Genomic DNA, 10,670 nt, shown 5'->3' on the forward strand with positions numbered 1-10,670 from the left:
CACAGGTGTGAACATAGCCTAAGTTAGTCTCATCATAGTATGTCCAAAATAAGACAGCTTCAGGCCGGACAATTACTCTTCAAGTGAAAGGTAGGGTCTGATTTGGTTTATCCATCTGCCTGTTTTCTTTTCTGTCCTCGGCACTCTTAGAAGTCTTCACCAACGCAAGATTTCAAAGGCATCATAACATTTCCTGTCCCTCTTCTTCATTGTCCAGATTTCACCTCCATGGAGAGCTACGGAGAATACCATGGCCTCGACCATTCTAAGCTTTGTATTTAGAGACACATCATTACGTTTGAGGATCTTTCAACCTCGTTCTAGCCAGTTTGTATATTATTTCTTGGCTGTTAGATCCCTTGTTAATTATCTATCCAAGTAAGCAAAAGCGGTGTACTACTTCTATGTCTTCTCCATTAACTATAGAGTTAGCTGTGCTGCCTGTTGACATAACCTATGTTTTCTTCATATTTGACAAATGGCCCATCTTTTTAGTCTTATCTTTAACTTTCCTTATAAGGATCTTAAGCTCTTTCAAAAGCTCATTTTTAGCTAGAAGTCTGGTGCCATCGGCATATCGAAAGTTGTTGATTCTTCCACCAATCTTGAATGTTGAACCAATCTTCCTCTAGTCCTGCCTCTTTCATTATGTCTTCGACATTGAGGTTTAAGACCTATGGGGACAGTACGTAGCCTTGTCTAACTAATTTGCCAATCTAGGTTCATGACTGTGGCTTTCTGACCTGTGTAGAGGTTGCTCATAAGAACTATTAGATGTTCAGGTAGTCCCATTTTCCAAAGACATTCCATAATTTGACATATTCAACACAGTCAAAGACTTTGCTGAGGTCAATGAAGCACATGTTGACTAGCTTCTTGCATTCCATGGCTGTTTCGATTATCCAGCATGTATCTGCAATGAGATGTCCTCTTCCTCTGCTTTTCTACATCCTGCTTTTACATCAAGTATTTCCATTTAGATGTATGGTTCTAGTAAATTGGACGGTAGTTTGCACATCTTTTCAAGTCTCCTTTTTGGGATTTGGGATATAAAAAGACCTCTACCAATCTGTTGGCCATTGGGTGGTTTTCCAGATTTGTTGGCATAGTTTTGTCAGCACTTTGGCTCTTTTTCAGTTGCTTGTAGTTCTTTTGCTGCAATGCCATCATTTTCAGTGGCTTTTCTTTTTGGAAATGAATTCAAAGTCATTCAGAATCCATCTTCCAACACTAAAGGTTCTTTAGTTTTCAAACTTCTGTCTTAAGTATATGTCGGGAGGACTCCCAACTAATAGCCCCGACAGAAAGCTGCAACATATCCTACTGTATAGCATACACTTGGAAACATCACCCACACAGCCAGCCATTCTCCACTCCATCCATTATGTGAAACAGCAATCGCTCCTTCTAAACAGTTCTCTACTCTGGAATCTTCTCAGGGAAACGCCATTCATAACCGTCTGTATATGTAAAGTTACCATATATGGCCAGTTACGGCTCTGGAAGTGCTGGGAAAGCATATATGGAACTGTCCATATATGGACAGTTACTATATATGCTTCCCCAGCAGCTCACTGTTGCCTAACTGGACGGAGTCCCCTCTGAATCTCAAAGCTCAGTCTGGAGACATGGAAGGAGGGGGCAGGGTCACTGCGGTGGGAGCAGTATTGAAAGCTGCCCCACCTCCTTGGAACTGGCGCCAGAAGAAGCAGCACGGCTCAGGGACACACTCACTCCAGTCCTAATGGTACTTTCCCTTCTGTCTTTCGCTGTACAATCAACAGAAGAATGCCCTCTGGCGATGGGAGGCTTGCTATGCGCGGGGGATAAAGAATAGGTGGGCACTGTTTCCCCATCATCCCGCTGCTGTTGATGTCACTGCTCTTCCCACCAATCCCTATTTCGTCAATCCTCTCCTTTCCGATACAGTCATCGGCTGCCTCTCGCAGCATAGGGTCGCCTGTGGAAGTTCCAGTGATAAAGGTCCATACATGAACAGTGACGTCACTGGAGGACTGTGACATTTTAAACGTATACTTCTTTTTACAGGATACTATAAACTACGCTATTCCATACTTTTTTTCTGGCGGTATACTGCAGTATACCGACCAGACGCAGGACAAAAGGACACTTTTTGGACTTCCTTCTGTCAATAAAAGCCTATGGACACACTTAGGCCAGGTTCCCACGTAGCATAAACGCTGCAGCATTTCCGCAACAGAATTCTGTGATAAAATTCCACAGCATTTACAGTAGCAGCAAAGTGGATGAGATTTAGAAAATCTCATGCCCACGCTGCGGAAAAAACCGCAGCGTAAATGTTAATAAATTTACCTGTGGTGCGGAATATCAATCCGCAGCATATCAATTTATGCTGCGTTTTCGTTGCTTTTCTGTTGCGGGTTGAAATCAATGGAGATGCAAAACCCGCAACAGAAAGCCATGTGTTGCAACTTTTGCAGCAGAATAGCAGAGGTTCTGCCGCAAAAATTGCAACTCGTGAAAAAAAAAAAAACATACTTACCCGAACTCTCTCCTTCTTCCTGTAGTCCGGCCTCCTGGGATGACGTTATATCCCATGTGACCGCTGCAGCCAATCACAGGCTGCAGCGTCACATGGGCTGCAACGTCATCTTAGAAAGCCGGACTACGCGCATAAGAAAGGGAGGGGTAAGTATGAACGTTTTGTTTTTTTCCCCCATCACAACTTTCCGTAGCGGAAATTACAGCCGAAGAAACGTTTTTCAGACGGAATGTACTGTGGGTTCCAGGTCGGATACACTGCACAGTTTTTATGCAGCGTAACCGACCCATGGGAACCCAGCCTTAGCGTGTACTTCATCTTTCAGCATACGCATTTGAGGCTGAGTTTTCTTATTAATCTCATGGATCTTCTGGAAAACAATCCTTGCTTGTTTCAATCTTAAAGATCTCTATAGATGTTGTAGTATTGGTCTTTGTTCCTCCTGACAGCTCTTTGGAATTTACAATTGCGTTCTCTTAAAAGATCTTTATCCATTTTTTCCTTTGACTACTCTTGTTAAATGCCCCCTGGGCATTTAGAGGGTTAAGTAATCCCCCACCTGGGCAATATTCTATGGCGCTTTACTAAATCACAGAAGTTCAATACATTGGTTCTGATGTTAGTGAAGCACTTGATAACTATAGCTTACAATCTAGTCAGAAATTACATTGGTGGGGGGGGGGGGGATGATGGGACTCCCATGTGCCAGATATTTCTATTACTGCAAATTTATAGAACTGAATTTCTTCAGAGTAACGCAGACCCTAATTTTTTTCAGGGAATATACATCCAATATTACGCTGAACACAGGAAGGCCTATTTAAAAAAACAAACATAATACCTACGCATATTCGTGTTGGTATTACGGCTGCAAACACCAGGACCCATGAGCTTCATTAACCGCATTTAGATCACTACAGCAGTCATGTTGTTGCCCCAATGAGGGTTTCAGACCCGGACCCCCACAATGGCATCTTCTGACATGATTCTATGACGTGAACTTTGCTATTTAATTAGGGAATTACATGTGAGCAATGAGCCAATGCGATTCTAAAAATAGAACAGGGTAGGAAAGGGGGAAAGCAATCTACCATCCACTTCATTGTACATGCCGTCAGCAGAATACAGGTGCTGTCTACAGTAGCTTATTTTCTGTCAATGAAAGGGTTATGGGGCTGTTGTGATGTGCTTAATGGTATCACAGCAGTAAACTTATGGTAACATTATATTATAAACTTGCTCAGGATGGAATTCCCTAATAGGAAACTTACACCGTGTTCCAAATTATTATGCACATTGGATTTAAGCGTCATAAACATTTAATTATTCGTTTTTCAATTAAACTCATGGATGGTATTGTGTCTTAGGGCTCTTTGGATCATTGTAATCAATCTCAGACACCTGTGATAATTAGTTTGCCAGGTGTGCCCAATCAAAGGAAAACTACTTAAGAAGGACGTTCCACATTATTAAGCAGGCCACAAGTTTCAAGCAATATGGGAAAGAAAAAGGATCTCTCTGCTGCCGAAAAGCGTGAAATAGTGCAATACCTTGGACAAGGTATGAAAACAATGGATATTTCAAGAAAACTTAAGCATGATCATCGTACTGTGAAAAGATTTGTGGCTGATTCAGAGCACAGACGGGTTCGTTCAGATAAAGGCATAATGAGGAAGGTTTCTGCCAGACAAATTAATAGGATTAGGAGAGCAGCTGCTAAAATGCCATTGCAAAGCAGCAAACAGATATTTGAAGCCGCTGGTGCCTCTGGAGTCCCGTGAACCTCAGGGTGTAGGATCCTCCAGAGGTTTGCAAGTGTGCATAAAGCTATTATTCGGCCACGCCTAAACAATGCTCAGAAATACATGAAGACTAATTTTCAAACCGTGTTTTTTACTGATGAGTGCCGTGCAACCATGGATGGTCCAGATGGATGGAGTAGTGGATGGTTGGTGAATGGCCACCATGTCCCAACAAGGCTGTGACGTCAGCAAGGGGGTGGCGGAGTCATGTTTTGGGCTGGAATCATGGGGAGAGAGTTGGTAGGCCCCTTTAGGGTCCCTGACGATGTGAAAATGACCTCTGTAAAGTACATAGCATTTATGACTGACCACTTTCTTCCGTGGTACAAAAAGAAGAACCGTGCCTTCCGTAGCAAAATTATCTTCATGCATGACAATGCACCATCTCATGCTGCAAAGAATACCTCTGTGTCATTGGCTGCTATGGGCATAAAAGGAGAGAAACTCATGGTGTGGCCCCCATGTTCCCCTGACCTCAACCCTATTGAGAACCTTTGGAGCATCCTCAAGAAAAATATCTATGAGGGTGGGAGGCAGTTCACATCAAAACAGACGCTCTGGGAGGCTATTCTGACATCCTGCCAAGATATTCAAGCAGAAACTGTCCAAATACTCACAAATTCAATGGATGCAAGAATTGTAAAGGTGATATCAAAGAAGGGGTCCTATGTTAACATGTAACTTGGCCTGCTAACTTTTTTTTTATTAAAAGAGCTTTTGATTTCTGTAAATATGACCTCCTGATGCTGCAAATTCAACAAATGACCATTTTAGTTCTCTTTACAACCTTTAAAATGTTTTGATCTCTGTTGTGCATAATAATTTGAAACAGTGAATTTTGAGTTTTTACTTCTAAAAAAAAATCTGTTATCATTAGGAGATTTGTTCAATAAAATTCGCATTATACTCCAACTGTTGATGGCTTGAAGATTATACTGACTGTCATTTGCATCGACTATTTATTTAAAATCAGCGAAAAATAACATTTGCATAATAATTTGGAACGCGGTATAGATCCATACATATTACTAGCTTTTATACCCGGCGTTGCTCGGGAGGTTGACTAAATGGCATCCTTCAGAGCGCCATGCGCATGCGTCAGACACCGACGCCATGTTGCATGACGCGGGACTCCGCGCACGCCCAGTGCAGCACAAGAACACCCCCCGCACATGCACAACGCGCACGCGCCTGGGCCGCCCCACATCGCGGCCCTCCGCACATGCCCAATGCGACGGCCGGGGGCAAGACAAAGCACCACACCTCCCATACACAGTGCGCATGTGCCGTGGCTGACACCAGGAGAAACACGGCGCGGCTCCCAGCGCATGCGCATTACGACGGACGGCGGACGCCTCAAGTCCAATAACAGAGAAACGATGCAGCTCCAGGGTACGTGAATGTGTGTAGTGGTGTGTGCGATAACCGCAATGTTTGCCCCACTTATAATAATAATAAATGGTACATAAGAAGTGTGTGTTATTAGAGGTTGGAGATCATAAAAAGAATCCATAACCATCAATATTATGTAGGAATAAAGACAACTTCCCCCTTGGCACATCCTGTTAGTATGATCCATTTTAAACCAATGAAAAATCGGGCTTCAAACAAACTTTTGAAATATATATAAGATTAGCACTCCTTATTCCCGCTTTCCTAGTAGTAAGACACTGTAGGTATTCCGTAGCAAAAAAAACAACAACCATGTAAGGGTCAGTTCACAGGGTGGATTTTGTGTGGCGTGTCCCCCTGCAAAATCTGCCGCAGGAAGATTCATCCTCCCATTGTCTTCAATGGGAGGTTCGGTGAAATCTGCCCAAGGATCGAGCAGGATGCTTCTTTTTCCCCCTAGCTGAAAAAAAAAGAATCAGCTAGCTGTAAAAAAAAAAAAGCATACGACTCTCATTGAAATGAATGGGAGGCAAAATTTTCCACTGTGTGAACAGGGCCTAGAAGGGTGGATTTCCATATAGTGTTTTTAGGAAAACCGCCACGTTCTGCGGCCAGATATTAGCTTGAAGTCAATGTGGAAATGCATTTTTTTAGATGGTTTTCTTTTCACTTGCATTTTTTAGATCAGAGGCATTTTTCCAAAATCGAATTAACCCTGGATTTGGCAGGTTAAAAACACAACATGATTTAACATTTTTTTTTTTTAAATGCAAGTGACAATGTGTGCTATGTTTTTATTATGGCATTTTCGGTGGCGTTTTTTTTTTTTAGAATAAAGTATGTGCTGCAAAGAGGAATCTTTGTATCACATCATCTTTGAATCACATTATATGCAATGTGAAAAACGCCGCCTAAAGCAAAAAAAAAAACTATGGTAGTAAAACACAATATTAGCAGAAAGTGCCTTCAATATCGTATGTATTATTTTACAAAAAACTTTTTAATTGCGTTTTTTTGTATGAAGAAAGCCTAAGACTGGGTTCCCACAGCGCAGATTTGCTGCAGATTTTGCCTGCATTTTGCAAGCCAAACCCAGAATTGGATCCAGGGGAGCAGAACTAGGCCTTCCTTTATATATTTCTTCTGTTTAGGTTCCATTCCTGGTTTTGGCTTAAAAAAAATACATGCAAAATCTGCACTGTGGAAACCCAGCCTAAGGCCAGGATCCCACGTAGCATAGATGCTGTGGAAACTCTGCAACGGAATTATGTGTGAAAATTCTGCAGCATTTTCAGTAGCAGCAAAGTAGATGAGCTTTAGAAAATCTCATGCCCACGCTGCGGGAAAAAAACGCAGCGTAAACGTTAATAAATTGACCTGCGGTGCGGAATATAAATCCGCAGCATGTCAATTTATGCTGCATTTACGTTAATTTTCGGCTGCGGGTTTTCCCAATTGAATTTAATGGGGATGCAAAACAGCAATGTGTTGCGAATTTTGGGGTGGATTCGCGACGCATATGCCGCAAAAATCGCAACTCAACTAAAATCGAAAAAAAAAAAGAAAACACCCATAAGTCTGTCCTCCTTCCGCTGCAGCCAATCACAGGCTGCAGCATCACATGGCCTGCAGTGTCATCCCAGGAGGCCGGACTACGCGCAGAGAAGAGGGCCAGGGGGTAAGTATGAGCGTTCGAAAAAACGCACCATGATGTGGTACGGTTTTTCGGACCAAAAGTGCTGCAGGTTCCAGGTCGGATTTAGTTTTAAATATTGATTATAGCAAAGTATATGTGCACCTGCGGATTTCCAGCGTTTTTTGCTGAGTTTCTACAAATCTGTTGCAGAATTTATGCTCCCCATTGAAGTCTATGGGCCACACACGCAATATCTCCACAAAGAACCCGCAGCATAAATAAACATGCTGCAGACTTGAGAATTGCACCGCAGAACACTTTCCACATGGCTTTTCAGCAGGTCTTTTTTCCACTGCGTGGGCATGAGATTTTCTAAATCTCATTCACTTTGCTGCTTCTGTGAATGCTGCGGAATTTCCAAACAGAATTCCGTTGTGGATATTCTGCAACGTTTATGCTATGTGGGAACCCGGCCTAAGGTACATTCAGACGGTCGTTCCCGCATACCTGAGAACCAGGCGCCAATACGCGGTAAAACAGCACGCAGGCCGAGCACACCTTCTAAATAGTATGATAAAATTAATGTGTGTTCAAAGGAAATATGCGATTCAACATATTTATTCCAGTTCATTTAAATCTGCACTTAGAATGGCAAACATCCATCGTGCTGTCCGGCCAGGTGATCCAGACGCTACAGGAACGTCCCAGATCCTTAGATTTATTGGGCCTCAGAACATTATTCTGCTGGTCCCTGGGATGTACCATTGCATGAATGGGATCATCCGCTTTTTGCAAAATAAACTGGGGCACACCTATTAGCCAAAATACGACCCGAGGGGGGACTCAAATATATCATCTGTGAGTATAAATAAAGAATAGTCCTTTTTATACATTTCAGAATAGACTGTAAATTATTTGGATTACAGCACCGGAAATTCCAAACAGAAAGTCCAGTATGTGATTCATTGCAAAATCTGACCGTACCATGTGGTGCATAGTGAAAAATGAGGTCGAAAGGGTTAACAGTCCACCGGCCTGCAACATAGACCTCATTACATTACTTTGATATGGCAATATAGAAACCAAAAAAACAATTGTACAAGTTCAAAGCAGCAGCAACAAAGGGTTAATTATCCCACTGGCACACACAGGACTACTGCATGCAATATGATATATATATATATATATATATATATATACATATACACACACACACATATATATATATATATATATATATATATATACACACACACACACACACACACACACACACACACACATATATATATTTGTATAGAGAGAGAGATATATTTTTCATGGACATAACAGTTTGGGGCTGTTGATAAATAAACTATTCACAACTTGCGCTAAATGAAAATCAGACACAAACTGTAGGAGGTGTATAGAAAAGGATTAATGTATACACAACACTGCACTTCATCAGCTGTATACAGTACATGCCAATCTCAGTATTATATACATATATCCACAGATTTCCAGATACTCAGGAGTTCATGCAGTATTTCTGAATAGCAATAACTCCCCCCAATGAAGGGTTAATGCCCCCATCACTCCACAGCTTAGAACAGTTTTTATTTCAGGAGTTCATTGGCTTCACCCTCCCCTTGTATTTTGCCTAGCTACAGCAATCCAGAATGTACACCACTTGCTCCAATACTTGATGCAATAGGCTCCAAGGAATGTACAGGGTTAAGTCACCCCCTTGGGCAATAAAGCCTCCTCTCCTGGGATGGCTCTAGCTATAAAGAGTTAATCCAGATCTGTGCACCCCCCCCCCCCCCCCCCCCACACACACTAATTAAATAACTAACGCTAGATATGAAGAGGAAAGACCTCATTAACCCTTTGCAGCTGGCCCATACATCCATAGGCTTCTAGCTCTCCATACTGTCAATAAATAGGAAAACATTTCAGGACTGAACCCCTATTGTCAGTCATTCAGCTGCTTCACAACCAGCAGCTGGGTGATGATAGGAATAATGTGCAGCATTGAGAGACAGGATAGTGTGTATAGAGATGTAGCAATGTATACATGACATATAGTGGGAGGCTATAGAGACACAGTACTGGGGGATCCTACCCTGCTCAGTGGATGCATGCACTATATAGGTCTGTGTTTGGGTAGATGTGGCTATAGCCTGGCACTTACCCCTATTGCAATCCTTGCTAGGCTGGTCTTCTTTTTGGTGTTGCTCCCCAATCCAGCTCCTCAGGGTTCTTGCATTGCATCTCCTGGTTAATCTGTGCCTGGGTAGGGGGAGGGATCGTTTGCATGTCACTCCAAATTGCCTTACTTGCTAAAAATTCTCTCTTCTCTCTTTTGCAGCTGTCAGGGCAGGCAGGGAAGTGCATGTGAAGATACAACACAAGAGGAGGAAGAAGAGGAGCTGCTGATGTCAATCCAATGCCATGCACTCTGTGTGGTGGGTAGGGGGGCACTGATCTGCATGTCTCTTCTCATCCTTTCATTCCAAACTACATGGACATATCACTGTTGCAAAATATCAGCAGCCATGTTATGCAGACTTCCACTGGGGGAGCATCTAACAATTTTTACATGCTCTGTATAACAGAGATTGCTGAGGGACTGTGTCTAAAGAACCAATGCAACTTTCCCATTGCAACCAAAAATCTCCAGGACATCTGTTGTACACTGGCTACATTGTTTGGATTTGTTATGGATTCATAGAGTATAATATAAATAAAGCTGTTACATTTGTAGCAAAAACATGAACAGCAGTGCTACACTGAGGGGTGGTAGAGTGGACTTTAGTGAAGCTGGGAGCCTCTTGGTTCTGGTCCCTGCAGGTGGTTCCCTAGATGCTGTAATTGCAGATACTGTTGTAAATCTGGGGTTTAGTGGCAATGTGAAAACTGCGCCAGAGTCAAATCAAAATCGCCTGCACTTGGGAAGAGGATCATAAAACATGCTCTGTAGATGTGGATTTTGCACCAGGACAATATTACTTCCACGTGATTATTAGGGTATGTTCACACGCACTATTTACGGACGTAATTCAGGCGTTTTACGCCTCGAATTACGGCCGAAAATACTGCTTGAAAGCGTCGGCAGACATCTGCCCATTCATTTGAATGGGTTTTACGATGTTATGTGCAGACGGTCATTTTTTTTACGCGCCGCTGTCGAAAGACGGTGCGTAAAAAAGATGCCCGCGTCAAAGAAGTGCATGTCACTTCTTGGGACATAATTGGAGCTGTTTTCCATTGATTCCATAGAAAAACAGCTCCAATTACGTCCGTAATGGACGCTGCGAAAAACGCCTACACATGC

At 42.5% G+C, this 10,670-nt stretch overlaps 1 protein-coding gene across 2 annotated transcripts in view; it reads right to left on the reverse strand.

The window, feature by feature from the left end:
* The window catches only part of SLC8A3 (solute carrier family 8 member A3), a 236,999-nt gene extending 227,101 nt beyond the window's left edge, over nt 1–9,898 (reverse strand). For both annotated transcript variants that reach the window (XM_075844315.1, XM_075844314.1), the window contains exon 1: nt 9,528–9,898. The gene's annotated coding sequence lies outside the window, so the exon portion shown is untranslated. The remainder of the gene's footprint in view (nt 1–9,527) is intronic.
* Nucleotides 9,899–10,670: the final 772 nt, after the last annotated feature.

This window comes from Rhinoderma darwinii, chromosome 12 (genome assembly GCF_050947455.1).
Source record: "Rhinoderma darwinii isolate aRhiDar2 chromosome 12, aRhiDar2.hap1, whole genome shotgun sequence".
NCBI classification, from domain to species: domain Eukaryota; kingdom Metazoa; phylum Chordata; class Amphibia; order Anura; family Rhinodermatidae; genus Rhinoderma; species Rhinoderma darwinii.